This window comes from Erpetoichthys calabaricus, chromosome 2 (genome assembly GCF_900747795.2).
Source record: "Erpetoichthys calabaricus chromosome 2, fErpCal1.3, whole genome shotgun sequence".
In the NCBI taxonomy this organism is placed as follows: domain Eukaryota; kingdom Metazoa; phylum Chordata; class Cladistia; order Polypteriformes; family Polypteridae; genus Erpetoichthys; species Erpetoichthys calabaricus.
In genome coordinates, this window is record NC_041395.2 from 156064738 (window position 1) to 156080835 (window position 16098).

Sequence of the window (16098 nt, forward strand, 5' to 3'; positions counted from 1 at the left end):
TTCTCACACTGTTGCGCAACCTTCTTAACACTTCTAGGTAGAATGCTTGGTTTACAGTCTGACCTGCTGGAACAAATTCATAATGCATGAGACCTTGACATCAAAAAAAGAAATCAACATTGTTTTCACTTTTGATTTCACCTGCCGAGCTTTTTTTGCTCGAGGAGAATTTGCGGTTTTCCAATGACTGGACTGCTGTTTCGACTCAGGATTGTAACTGTAGCACCACGATTCATCTCCTGTAATAATTTTGGAAAAAAAATCTGGGTCATTATCAAACTGATCCTTCATTTCACGACAAGTTTCCAGGCGACACTCTTTTTGATCTGCTGTCAGCAATCGCGGGACGAATTTTGCAGAAACTCTTCTCATTTTCAAATCTTGCGATAAAATTCGCTGAACCGAGCTCCACGACAACTGGGTAATCTTAACAAGTTCGTCAATGGTCCTACGTTGATTTTCATAAATTAATTCTCGGATTGTGGTGACATTGTCATCGGTTCGCGATGTTGAAGGACGCCCGGGGCGTTAGTGGTATTCAATCGACATTTCACCATTCTTAAAGCGGCCAAAGAAAATGAAAAAGAAAGGGAACTTCTGATTTGGCAGCCACAGTCCCAGTGAGGCATTACGCAGGCTCTTGGCATATTATGCAGTATTGTTTGTTGACAGTGAAAGAAATAAATTATATAATAAATATTACAACCATTCCAAACAACAATACATTGCACTTTATTACCTGCATCAATATCATTAGTCTCCATTTTATATTGCTTGTGTCATGCTCCTTCTTACAGAAGTTCCAGTACTTCATGAAATAGTATTCATGAAGATCCCACTGTTGCTTTACACTGGTATTAAGGGCTTTAATCCTCTTTACAACCCTAGCCAAAAGATGTCATCCACTCACTATTTGACAATTGGAATGTCATCTGTACTCCCATCTATGATACATGTGTCCATCTACGACAACAGGACGAAAGCCATCTAACTCTCCAAGCTCAGACAATCTTCTAAACATCCTCAGCTGAATTCTTAACACTTCTAGGTAGAATGCTTGGTTTACAGTCTGACCTGCTGGAACAAATTCATAATGCACGAGACCTTTGACATCAAAAAAAGAAATCAACATTGTTTTCACTTTTGATTTCACCTGCCGAGCTTTTTTTGCTCGAGGAGCATTACATTCTTTTTCTCCATTTTCTTTTCTTAAGCTCAACAAACCTTGCTATATAATTAGCGATTATCAAATTAGGTGAAAGCCTACACTACCCAATTATGTCTTCAGATAGGCAGATTGCCACACAACACATTCTACTGCACACAGCATAGATTCACCCTTTCTCTTTCTTGTTTATTGTCTTTTAGTATCAGAATTAGGTTTATAGGCAAAACATATTTTAAAAATAAAAAGCTCACAAACTATAAAAAAAGGCAAATAAGGCAGCCACTACTACAAGGCATACATATTCCTGTTCTTTTCATCCACCACATTGATTCCAAAGATTACACTACCTCTTCCCAATTCCATTCTGTCCATAAGTTAATTTAAAGGAATACTCCATTCAAATATGGTATTTTTTTAAATGTTACTTGCCTCATGTACAACCCCAATTCCAATGAAGTTGGGACGTTGTGTAAAACGTAAATAAAAACAGAATACAATGATTTGCAAATCCTTTTCAACCTATATTCAATTGAATACACTACAAAGACAAGATATCAAATGTTCAAACTGATAAACTTTATTGTTGTTTTGCAAATCTTCACTCATTTTGAATTTGATGCCTGCAACACGTTCCAAAAAAGCTGGGACAGGGGCATGTTTACCAGTGTGTTATATCACCTTTCCTTTTAACAACACTCAATAAGCGTTTGGGAACTGAGGACACTAATTGTTGAAGCTATGTAGGTGGAAATCTTTCCCATTCTTGCTTGATGTACAACTTCAGTTGCTCAACAGTCCGGGGTCTCCGTTGTCGTATTTTGCGCTTCTTAATGCGCCACACATTTTCAATGGGAGACAGGCCTGGACTGCAGGCAGGCCAGTCTAGTACCCGCACTCTTTTACTACGAAGCCACGCTGTTTTAACACATGCAGAATGTGGCTTCGCATTGTCCTGCTGAAATAAGCAGGGACGTCCCTGAAAAAGACGTCGCTTGGATGGCAGCATATGTTGCTCCAAAATCTGTATGTACCTTTCAACATTAATGGTGCCTTCACAGATGTGCAAGTTACCCGTGCCATGGGCACTAACACACCCCCATACCATCACAGATGCTGGCTTTTGAACTTTGCACTGATAACAATCCGGATGGTCCTTTTCCTCTTTGGCCCGGAGGACAAAAAGTCCGTGATTTCCAAAAACAATTTGAAATGTGGACTTGTCAGACCACAGCACACTTTTCCACTTTGCGTCAGTCCATCTCAGATGAGCTCGGGCCCAGAGAAGCCGGCGGCGTTTCTGGGTGTTGTTGATATATGACTTTCGCTTTGCATGGTAGAGTTTTAACTTGCACTTTTAGATGTAGCGATGAATTGTGTTGACTGACAATGGTTTTCTGAAGTATTCCTGAGCCCACGTGGTAATATCCTTTACAGAATGATGTCGGTTTTTAATGCATTGCCGCAAGAGGGATCGAAGGTCACGGGCATCCAGTGATGGTATTCAGCCTTGCCGCTTACATGCAGAGATTTCTCCAGATTCTCTGAATCTTTTGATGATATTATGGACAGTAAATGATGAAATCCCTAGATTCCTTGCAATTGTATGTTGATAAATGTTGTTCTTAAACTGCTGGACTATTTGCCCATGCTGTTGTTCACAAAGTGGTGAACCTCGCCCCATCCTTGTTTGTGAACGACTGAGCCTTTTGGGGATGCTCCATTTATACCCAATCATGACAAACACCTGTTTCCAATTAACCTGTTCACCTGTGGAATGTTCAAAACAGGTGTTTTTTGAACATTCCTCAACTTTCCCAGTCTTTTGCTGCCCCTGTCCTCACTTTTTTGGAACGTGTTGCAGGCATCAAATTCAAAATGAGTGAAGATTTGCAAAACAACAACAAAGTTTATCAGTTTGAACATTCAATATCTTGTCTTCGTAGTGTATTCAATTGAATATAGTTTGAAAAGGATTTGCAAATCACTGTATTCTGTTTTTATTTATGTTTTACACAACGTCCCAACTTCATTGGAATTGGGGTTGTAATTTGAAGTGGTGGCCTGAAAAAAATCGTAAGTTTTTATGGAGAAAGTACATAAGAAAAATTCTCATAAATGGGACTGATAGTTGTCCGATGCTGGACAATGGCAAAGCACTGTGAAAAATTCCATGAAAAAAAGAGAAAAAAATTCTTAGTAAATTTGTGTCATATAATCCACATGTCCGATATCTATTCATGTGGTCAAAACGTGCAAAATGCATGTAATATATGATTACCAGTTGCTTCCTGAAAACTCGACATTGAATGTAAACAGGAAAGATGTCATTCCCATAATGCTACGCTTTTGAAATGAAGATCTTCCTGTCCCTCTCATTCACTGGTCAAGAATCTTATCTTCAATTCAAAAGCACGGCTTTGTGGGAATTATATCTTTTGTGTTTACTTTATATGTGGAGTATTCAGGAAGTATCTGTTAATCATATTTACATTTTTCACATTTTGACTATACAAATGGATATCAGACATGTGGATTATACGTAGGACTGTTTTTTTATTTTCCTTGGACTTTCTCACAATGTTTGCCACTATCCAGCGTTGATCAACTATTGATTTTGTTTATGAGAATCTCTCTTAAGTACTATCTCCATGAAAATTTGAGATTATAGGTTTTTTTTCAAGGCCACCACTACAAACTTCATGGGGTAAGTAACATTTTTAAAAAATATATTTTTTGGAAAGTTCAGTTTACCACAGGCAACACATTATGTGAAAAGCAACTACAATAATAAATGTTTTAGAAAGTGTTTTTTATTGTGTGATTAACACACATTAATATTGCCATTTTGGGATTTAGGTGATAAATGTTATACTGTACATATGATGTTGGATATTTAATGTTACGATCAAACTGCTCACATTCATATCACAAAATATGACTTTTGTGAACCAGACCCTAAAAACCATACTTAGGACAACAACTCACACAAAGCAGCATCACAGCTCTGAGTTCCAAACAGCAGCCATTCTTCACCATCAGCAGAATAAGAATAGGCATGATAAATGCTAATGACCTAAACAGTGTCCCAAAACACCATGGTGGTACAAAGCAGTGCAGAACAAAAAGAGTTTGGAAAAGGAATACAAAAGAAAGAAAATCTGTTTTTGCATATCTCCAAAGACGTGTAAAGTGTAATTAGCTAAAAATGTACAAAGCTACACTCCTTCCACTGCGCATTTCTCAGAGTCACCTGCTTTCTGCATTATGTAGAAAAAGCACAATAGAAACAAAAGACAGGTTGGGGCACAAGTAGGTGTCCCCACTTAATATCAAGTTAGTTGGTTGGAAATTTGACAAAAAAAGAAAGATACATCAGGTGTGTAATTTTTCTTTCTTAAGATTTGCTCTCCAGACACTTCCATTTCCTCTGAGGGCCTGGTCTGGTTTAACAAGGACTCCCTTGGTAAGGTGGCTTAAGTAGGGAGGCGGGAGAGGCGGTGCGACTGTTGTCCTGGGCAGAAGTGACATCATTGGTTCTCCAGATAGTTCTGTTTCATTCTAAAGCACATGAAAATTGTGTTACTGTTAGTGCTACAGTCAACTTCTTCCCCATAACATCAGTTGGTTTTATACCTATGAGTCACGCCTTATGCTTGCATGCCTGACTATTGTCTGTCTTCATTCCACTAATACAGTACATCAACCCATCTGATGTCATCCATGTCCCTTTATTTGTTCTCCTGGCAGACTTCTCTTTTCTCCAGAAATAAGCAGCAGCATGCATAGCATGTGACATTCAGTGTTTTCTCTTCACAAAAGTCTGAAGAGGGCAACTCAGTGGTCACTCCCTTCTTTCAGTTTTTATGTTTTCTCTTTGTCTGTGTGGATTTCCTCCATGTACTCCAGTTTTCTTCCACAGTCCAAAGATATAGCAGTTATGGGGATGCTAAAATTCACAACGTCTGAAGAAGGTGATTTATTTCCTTTATTTCAGGGACTATTGGAATACAGCTTTCACCCGGCACACAAACAGTCACACACAGAGACACTGATAAGCAGCACAATAAACTGATAAATAATTATGAATATATTCATCAAATGATGAAAAAGAGCAAACAATATTACAAAACAAATGTATGCAAAAGCCCTCCCAGTTCCCCAACAGCGATAACTGTTTATACACACTACACAATAAACAATTAACACTAACCACAAAGTATAACACAGTCCAGTATAGCAGGAGCAGATGGCAATGAATGTGTGAAATAAAATTCCAGTGAACTGCTCTTTGAAATAAATGTAAAGTTTTGTCCTACCAGGTTCCTGTAGCGGCATGAGAATTGGAGGTGAGCGGGAGTGCTCTGCAGAAGAAGACAAAGCCAACCAAGACAAATCTGCACCGACAAGCAGATACAGGACAGCGCATAATTCCAGATTAAACTATAAACCAAGGGAGTGACAGTTTGTATTCCAATAGCGTAGATGTAGTGATCTACGCTAGACAGAGTGATGAGTAGAAACAAAAATCACAGATAATCGCAATTCCTCAGCATCTTTTTGGTTCATATTTAAAGTGTACACCTGATTAATCTTTTTCCCAGCAGCCACTGCGCCCTCCAAATCTGCCCAATAGTGCACCTGTTGTAAGTACTTTCATTGTATCCTTTCACAATCAATTTGACTGAAACTTTCTCTTTTTGCCCATTAGTTAAGTTTTTTTTATTAATTGTACATTCATGGTAATGGTGCTACAGTAATGAGCAAAGCAGCCTCTCAGATCCAATATCCCATGTTTGAATCCAACTTGCAGTCAACACAGTTGGTAGATTCTCCTGGTGTCTGTGGTATTATTTCTATGGGTACTCGAGTTTTCCTCCCATACTCTAAAATACATGCATGTTAGGTTAACTAGCTATTCTAAATTGTTGCAATATCAGTATGAGAGGGCACTGCGAGGATAAGCCCTTACCTTTCACAAATGTGTGACATTTTACAATAGGGAAAACAAAATGTAAAACAGAAATCAATGTTGGGGATTAAACATAACAAAATCATGCCAATATAAACTCCTCTTAATTTAAGATTTTAGATATGGTGAGTTGACAGCAGAAGAAAGAAAATAAAAACTAATGTTCTGTGATAAAATAAAACTACTGATGGGTGCATTATTATTTGTAACAGACAAAGTGAACTAGCTAGTATGGCACGCTGACATTCTACTGTATGACATGCATGATTTATGGTGTTGGTGAATGGTATCAGGCTAGCCTGCCATAAAGCACCATGCAATAAATACCAGATTGTCTTGTGCTTAAACTGCCCTTAACAAATACTAAAGATCAATGGCTTTCACAACCCATGAAGTCCCACACCAGCACTGTGTCTGGTCTGGTGGTGTGCTGTTTAAGTATTTAGTCAGGATTGTACAATAAGCCGTGTCATCTTCAGGTGTGAATCTTGTGGTCATCAGATTCAGCGAAAAGGTGGGCTCATTTCTGAAGATGCCCCAAAAATCAGTCTATTGCTGTTTGGAGTAAGTCATCCTGATGCATGTGCAGATGTATCAAGCAGCTTGGTAGGGTGATGGTTGAAGAAGTCATCATTGACAAAGGTGAACAGAGTCCCAGCTCTGCACATCATTACTCAAAGAATCAATGCAAAATACCACATTGCTGTAAGTGGCAAAAAGCAATGACAGAGTCTCTGTGACAACATGTTGCACAACCTACCAATCTTAAATGGTGTTATTTTTCTGGGTCTCCCAGATCCACCCCAACATATAAACATAAGAAATTGGACAAACGAGAGGAGACCATTCAGTCCATCAAGCTTGTTTGTTTAGCTAATTGCTAAACTGTCCCAGTATCTCATCTAGATACTTTTTAAAGGTTGTCAGGGTTTCTGCTTCAACTACATGTCTCGATAGTTCATTCCAGATTCCCACAACAAGTACTTCCTGGCTTCAGTTTTAAATGCACTTCCTGTTTCTGCTGTTGTCCTCGAGTAAGTGACATGCCATTTAGTTGAAAGTATCTGGCTATATTTGTTTTATTAATGCTTTTTAGGATTTTGTAGACCTGGATTAGGTCCACACACAGTTTCCTCATATGAGTGAACCTTTATGAAATTACCTGTTTCTGCATTATCCCATTGTCACTTTTGTCTATAATTGAGCATATTTGTTTCCTATGAATAAGAATCCTCTGTTTTCTGTATCTGCGGTAGCAGCCTAGGGGAAGGTGAAGACTTAAATGTAGTAAATCTCAATGAGCTATCACTTCACTTTATTTCTTAAAGTTCCAGGATTTGCTATGTTGTCATAAAGAGAAAATTGAGGATAAAGAAGCAGTCATGTTCATATTTATATCCAATATATACAGAAAGGATTCAATTAGGCCAGACATTGAACATTTGATGAATCGCCGCTTGAAAAATCTCAGCTGCCATGCAATTACCTCCTCTGCATTTTGTTCTAATTTTACATTAATGAAATGTTGATTTGTGCAAAGTATTAAACCCTTAAAGGGGGCCTTAATTGAGACAATGGAAAATAGGCAGTAGACACCTCAAGAAAAAAAGTCAATATCTTCAAAATTGGACAGAAATGTAGCATGCATCTGAGCTTAGAAATAGACTTTTGTGCAGTGTACAAATATGATAGATAGATAGATAGATAGATAGATAGATAGATAGATAGATAGATAGATAGATAGATAGATAGATAGATAGATAGATAGATAGATAGATAGATAGATAGATAGATAGATAGATAGATAGATAGATAGATAGATAGATAGATGCAATGAGATTGAGCCCATACGGAAAGGGAAGGGAAACTCTCTTTTTTAAAGAGTCTTTGAATTGCTCATCATGAGCCTTACAGAATATTAATTCTTACTGGGATTAAATGAATCCAACTGTTTATCTTTTAAATATCATTGTTGTGTTATCAGTTCTAATCCCTGTAGTCACAATACACATATCTGTCTTATATGTGGCAGTGGCTGCGGTGGGTTGGCACCCTGCCCAGGATTGTTTCCTGCCTTGTGCCCTGTGTTGGCTGGGATTGGCTCCAGCAGACCCCCATGACCCTGTGTTCAGATTCAGCAGGTTGGAAAATGGATGGATGGATGTGGCAGTGGTTCCCCATTTATGATGGTCATAATGCCAAAGCACTTCCACATTATTTGCTACAAGCAGGGGTGCAACAGCACTGGTACAGGTGCGTCCACTTAATAAAATCCCAATGGGGAAATAGTTTGGCCCCAAACAAAAATTTTAATGACTAATTCCACTATGGGGAGCAATTTTACTTACTTGTGCCAAATCCCAAAAAAGCCTCCTATGTAGATCTTCCCTAATGAAGCACAAGTATAGTCACTTAATTAAATTTTCCTAAGGAATGAAACACATCCTATGATTTTCTTCTGAACAAATGAGGAATCTGTGGGAAAATCAGGCAGATTTGAATATTAGACAAACACACAAAAACACATTCAGCTTTATATATTAGAAAAATAGTTATTTTCCAAAATCAGCTGCTTTTCTACTATTAAGACAGTTGATCTTTAGTTACACTTCACTGTCCAACTCTTCATTTTACAAATGTTCAAGGAGAAGACTCATATTAATTTCCAGAACAACTCAATCCTTGAGCCGGCGGCCACAGGTTGCACTGCCTTTTTGATCCATGACCTGTATTTAAAGGCTTACGATTACATCACTAGTTACTCCCTGTTGTTCATCTTTGTTGTCTGATATATGGATGGGACTGAACTCATAAAGTTTTCATGATTTATAACTGAATTATGTTTAAAGTTCTTCTGTGACATTCTAGTAATGGAGCACGGCCCAGAGCAGGAATTACATGGACTTTGTTTCCTTGTTTGTATAGACATTCTGAAGAGACTGACATACAGTATGGAGCTGACATTCCTGGCATTGCTTAATCTGGTTACAGTTTAACAATTAGTTTGTTTAAGCATTCTTGTTTGATTTGGTTAAGGGTTAAAAACTGATTATCTTTTTTTGAAATAAAGACTGATGTTAAATCCATTTGAATGGTACATACTTTTAACTCATATATTTGCATATTAACTATGTATTGGGTGTTTTGCAATTTATTTTAGAATAAAGATAGCAAGTAGGCATGACTCTGTACTCACAGGTGGGGCTGTAATTGCATAATAGATAAAAGATTTTGTGGAGCTGCGCCACTGTGGTGCTCACCGATGCCAAGTGCCAGTGGATTCTTGCTCTATACATCACTCTTATTGGTATATTGCTGTACAAGGACTGCTCACTGTTTCTGCGCTAGTTGGAATTCATATGCAACTTTGCAAGCTAACTGTGTTTACAGGCTCCCCTGTAGCTTGCTCTGAAGCTCCTCATTTACATGGTGGTATGCCAACTCATACTGTTTGTGTCGTATCCCCAGCCTGATGCTGCTTGTCAGCACTATTACATAGGTTCTGTGGCCAATTTCATTTTGCAACAATGCACAAACTCTTCAAAATGGTGGGGTAGTCTTTGCTTCTGTGGCAGACGTGTGGCCAGTGACAAAGATATCACAGTGGTAGTCTTGGGCGCATCTTTTTTGAGTGATACACTGTCATGTGATTCAGCAGGGCTGTTAAACACTGCACCTCTTTGTGATGACTGGCTTATTATATTTGAGCAAGTGAACCTCCTTGTGTGGAGCTACAGATGGCCGGTTTTTTTGGCCATCATCCTTCACTGTACTGGTCCAAATCAAAACTTTGAGACTCTCCCTCCATGACTGCTCTGTAACATCTCTGCTCTCTGCCTTGCCCTTTACCTGTGCAGTCTTGCCATAAGCTCTAACTCACACTGCTCACCTAGGGTCAGTGGCAACTCAATATGCCACACATTTCCCTTGGTCCATTATCTCAAAGCTCAGCTACCAGTCACACACCCAGGCCAATGGATCTCCGCTGAGGAAGAAGCGGTGATGGCACTACAGTGTCTTAGCTGTCTTCCTTCCTATACTGATGCTGCAAATGGCATTCCAGTTCCTGGATCTCAGCATCAAGACTCTTCAGCAGCTCCTTAGAAAAGCCCAGCAAGTACGGGACATTAATTTTAGGTCTCTGCAGCACTCACTGCTTTGCTAAGTTGGACCATAGATCTTCTTGATATCCCAGTTATGATACCAATATAGCAACGTGCTGCTGAGATGATCACATGTACCAAGTACCAGTGTATTGTGACTCTTTACATTGCTCTTTTAGATAGATCGCTATAAAACGAAAGCTCGCATTTATCACTCTAGACGGAATTCATGTTCAACATCGGCAGACTTGCTATTATTATAGGCTCCCCTGCAGCAGACTCTGAAGCTGCTCATTTGCATCCCAGCTCATCCCCACTCTGATGCTACTTGTCAGTGCTGTTACAATGTAAACCAGACCATAACCTTGTGAGAGAGCTCTTCTTTTCCATCTGCCTCTACTGTAACTAAGGAAGGACCTGTCCGGACAGGGAATGAAGATCAACCTTAAAACAGCTGCAGCTTAAAGACTCCAGGTTGTATATCTTATGTAGTAACTTCTGCTTCTGCTTATGGTAATAGATTTTTAGACTGTATTCAATAGAAGGACAGTTTCCCTAAGCTGCCATTCTGCCTGTAGTTTCTCTCTTGGGAATTAGGAGCTCATTGATTAATTTCTGGTCAGCAGACATCACAAATAGGAGACATCCACAATAAAGTCTGTGCAAGGTGTAGTCTAGGGTGAAACAGCACTATATACGCAAGGATGCACCTTAGTGGTCGAAGTCCTAACAACCTAATGGGTTAATTATGACTAATGATCCTTGAGTCTGCTAAAGAAAAACATGAGGATATAGGTAAGGCACTATATAATATTACAGTTTGGAATATATGCTTCCACATCGGAAAAAACTGAGGGTTTAGGCTGAGTGTGAAAAGCAAAGCATTATTACATGATTTTACACTACCTAATCTGTAGGTAAGGATCAATGGCTGATGTCATGACAATCCCCTTTTTATTCTTTAAAAAATACAGACCTGGGCATACCTACAGCAGACACTTGCATTCCACATTTATATGTTAAATACATTTGTGTCTGCATAATTTAAAAGGAGTTTTTAAAAGGAATACACTGACTACCCTTTGCTTTTTTATTTTATGCAATTGAGTATTATTTTGAATTATTCCCAGATGACTACAGCAGCATCAAATAAAAAAAAAAAAAAAAAAACCTTTTCATCGATACCTATCATCAACATGAAGACATGACACCTTGCATGGAGAGAAAATAGAAATGCGACCAAGAGCTTAAGGCAAAATGTATGTCTGATTGTCACTGCATCAAGACGATGATTTCATCAATTTCTGGTGCAGAGACAAGAAAGATTATTTATCTTTGTGACATGGGACAGTCAGAAATTGTAAGCAGATATGAAAGCCGGGGGGGGGGATCTTATAAGCCAACACCTCTCTTTTATTGCTTCTAAGCAGAAGAAATTGTCTGCTAAGTAATTTTTTCTTTACAGCAACTGTATATACACTGTTCAACAGAAGAGGGGCTAATGAAAAAAGAAAAGGAGACAAGAAAGTAAACGGTGGTGGAATTGGTGCAAATAATCATGAAGAAGCCCTAGAGCAGGGGTGTCGAACTCCAGGCCTGGAGTGCCGCTGTGGCTACAGGTTTTCATTCTAACCCTTTTCCTAATCAGTGCCCAGTTTTCACTGCTAATGAACTCCTTTTCCCTTCATTTTCATAGCCCTGTTTTTAAAGATTCAGTCCTCCTTCTTCATTAAATGGCAGCCAAACAGAAATGAGATGTGAAAAGAGTCAACAGTTGATCAGCTAAACTGGGGCTTCAAACTCCAGCCAATTTCACTCCAACCAGTTTCTTAATGAGAAGCTGATTCTTGCTGTTAATTAAAGCCGTTATTTCATTCCATGGCTTGTTGCTGCTCTCATTCTGCCACAGCAGACATTTCCAAAACTGTTGATTTTTCAGTTTTTTCTAAGAACACCGTCAAAATGTTTTGGTGACCTAAGCAGATCACCCTTACTGAGACCTCCACCTTTCTTTATTTTCAGATATTGTGTGATGGGCACAGGTGAGCTGGTCATGTGGTGACTCATCTTGTGTCTCATTATTGTTTGGGTGCTAATTAAGGAAAAAGAGACAACTGAGGGGCCTGATTCGAGTTAATTAAAACTAAGGCAAAAGAAGTTAATTAGCAGCAAAAACTGGTCACTAATGAAGAGGATGGTTAGAATGAAAACCTGCAGCCACTGTGGCCCTCTAGGACCAGAGTTCGACACCCATGCCGTAGAGGGTAAATAAATAGATGTAATGTGTTGATTTTTTTTGCTTTCTACACATTCAGGAAATAAGCGATGTGAAACATATGTAATAAATAGTGAATACATAACAATAAAAACAAAAATAAATAAATAATGGTGTCACATGGATTCATATAATATATGCCTCATCATATCAGAACCAAAATAATGCATTTAATAAAGGAGGATGGTTGCTTTTATAGACACCCTGCATTTATAAACGGTGGTCTTCAAAATAATTAGACAAGTGTTACCTAATGTTGTGTTATTTGTGACATGCAAATGGACAGTTTACAACTCTTAACTCTTCATTTTCCATCTTCATCTTAACTCTTCATCTTCATCATTAAGTAGAGTAGCTGTACCTCCACCATTCCCTGGGTTTCTTCCTCATTAAAATGTTTTTCTGAGTCCTTTAGAGTACCATTTTTCACACACATTTTTCTTAAAGGATTCAAACATATCTGTGAGTTTGTAGATAATGAAGAATTTCATATTTCAGAAAGGAGAATAGAGAGCAGTACTCTAGTACACAGTGATAAACATGGTGAGCTATCTTGCCAGTTTCTGCAATGTGAATTGAAGGCTTCGCTTCCTTCCATTTTATAAGTTTGCTTATACCATTTGTGATTCTAAAAATGTTAAAACTCGTTCTGCCTCACAAAATAAAACTGTTTAATTTTACGTTGGTTGATTCCAACACTGCAAGGGGTGCCAGTCTATGGGTTCCCTCACACACATGTATCCATGCCCAACTTGGACCTGCCATTTGAACTTCTGCTTCCTGGTACTTTTTTTTATCCATCCTCCATCCATCTATCGTCCAACCCGCTGAATCCGAACACAGGGTCACGGGGGTCTGCTGGAGCCAATCCTAGCCAACACAGGGCACAAGGCAGGAACCAATCCAGAGTGCCAACCCACCGCAGGACACACACAAACACAACCACACACCCAGCACACACTAGGGCCAATTTAGAATCGCCAATCCACCTAACCTGCATGTCTTTGGACTGTGGGAGGAAACCGGAGCACCCGGAGGAAACCCACGCAGACATGGGGAGAACATGCAAACCCAGGTCTCCTAACTACGAGGCAGCAGCGCTACCACTGCGCCACCATGCCGCCGTACTTTCTTTAGTTCCTAAAAATATGTATGTACTTTTCATACAACCAGTAATTATTGTGGGTGGGGCTTGGGCAATGAATTATGCTGATTGGTTGACCACAAGCTTAGCTAGCTTACATGTCTGTCAGTAGCTTTGAACATTGGAGAGTTATTGGTGAAGATCGAGCACTGTACTTCACACCTCATTACTTTATTGCCGCCTCCCTATTGCACCATGCCTTACACCGCATTGAAGCAATACTCTCTCTTGGGAAGTCATGATCGCTTTTGTTGTGCAAAGGTCAACAAAGGTTCCTATGGTGCATAGGAAATCAACCTAATTGACAGGTACAGTCTGGTTTGACCCATTGCAGTATTTTACAAAACAAAATAAGTATTTTTCCCTAGAGATCTGATGTGTAGATGCTTCATCTCTTCAAGAAGAGTGGGATTTGAATATGAGGTCAGGACAGAGTCTGGTTTGACCCATTATAATATTTGTACAGGATATTTGTATTTTTTTGTCTTTTTCTCTTGTTTATTGTTTCATATACCTATACAAAACTTTGTTTTTCATGTATTTACCTTTATTAAATGTTAGGCAAGTATAATGTATAATGTGTTATGAAGTTAATGTCACCCATGCATGCCAAGGGATTACCTTCCTAGTTCTGTTAAGGTAAACAGCACCACCCAGGAATAAGAGGGTACGCTCACCTTTTCCACCAATATGTCCAAAAAGACACCCAGTGAGGGCAACTGACCCCACCCACTGTGCCCAGCGTTGGCACTGCCCCTTCCTGTCAGAGCTCTATAAAACCAGACACCCGCAGTAGGTGGCATCTCAGTTTGTACCTGGAGCCTGACATGGACAGAGCTCCTGCATGATTCCCAATACTTCCTGTATCCTAGGAAAGTCAATTTTTTGGGCTACTGCAGTCGTCTTTTTTGCTGTCCCGCAGTGCATGCTTTAAGATTGTTTTTTTTTTTATTAAACAGGGTAACCTGCTTGGTGCCCCAATATTCAACTGTGACTCTCCTGATCTGTCAACCCAGTCACAGTATTTATATATTGTCACACATGCACAAATAGGGTGCAGCCAATGGGCCCGACAGAGCACAAAAGAACTAAAGAATGGGATTTAAAACAAAGTATTAATGCCTTTCTCCTTTATTCAGCAGAAAAACAGAGAACTAAAGACTGCACCTTTTGGAGGTCCACCAGGGTAATATCCATTCCGGCTCTCAAAGAACGACTCCACTTCTGGGTTCTTGCCAACTGGTGTTAATTCTGTCCCACCATGATGACGTCACTTCCTGTCCATTTCCAATGACCTCATTTCTGGCTATTGATTATGTCATCATCTCCATCACCCATCTTCAACGTCATTTCATCTGCCTACCTCCATAAAAGTCCTGTCAAACCTTGTTTCATGGTCTCTAATGTCTGATTCTTACTGCTATAACTGTGGTATTAGTCTGGATACACTACTCAGACAAACTGACATTATACGGGGAATTCCCCCAACCCTTTATCTCCTCTGTGTGTCTCCTCTGCTTATTTCATTACAATATACACACCATATATGCATAAAATGTATAAGCTTTTTCAGTTTTCTAACCAGTCACTGTCTGTGTGGAGTCTGCACATTTTCCCCCATGCTCCCATGGGTGTTTCCTCTAGATACTCTAGTATTCCTCCCAAAGATGTGAACTGCAATTCACTTGCAGCTGCCCTAGGTCAGTATGTCTGTCTGCATGAACTGTGGACCTGTACTGGGCTGGTCAATGCCTTGCTGTGATTTTTGCCAGAATAGGTTTGGATCCCCAGGCCCATGAATTACCTTAATCGGGTTTGCACATTGATTTATTCTGTCAAACAAAAAAAGAATATAGTGTCCTTCATCTGGCCTTATTGATTATGCGATGTTGCAGTAACCTGCCTCAGTTTGTTTATAGGAATAATGCAAATATCTGTAAGCTGTAGCAGGACTGTGGTGCCTGCCTATGGCAAGTACAACATAACATAATAAGGGAAGCTGAACTTTCATTGGAATATATTTGAAAAGTGGACTGACTGGCAACATAATGTTGCATAGCAGTAAAATCTGCCACTTGTGAAGATGAAAGCTGTAGTTCAGTCAAAAAAACAAGCTGTGATGGTGAAGTGCAGCTCAGTGATATTTGTTCATAGCATTAGCTCACATATTATAAGGGGCAACATACTTAATCTCTATTCTTAATTTAAAACATGGAACACAATTGATTTCTCACACCAATCTGACTTTCTTCCTTTTATCCCTGACCTCCCATGGCAGACACCAGCGACTCAAATCTGTCTCACTTCAGCTATCACTGACTACTAGGATTTACTAAGAAACTGAGAAGACAGTTACTTCTTTAAGGAATCAAATCCACTGGTATTGCTGACTTTCAGATTAAATCAGGGTGTCATACTCAAGGCCTGCAAGCTGGATCC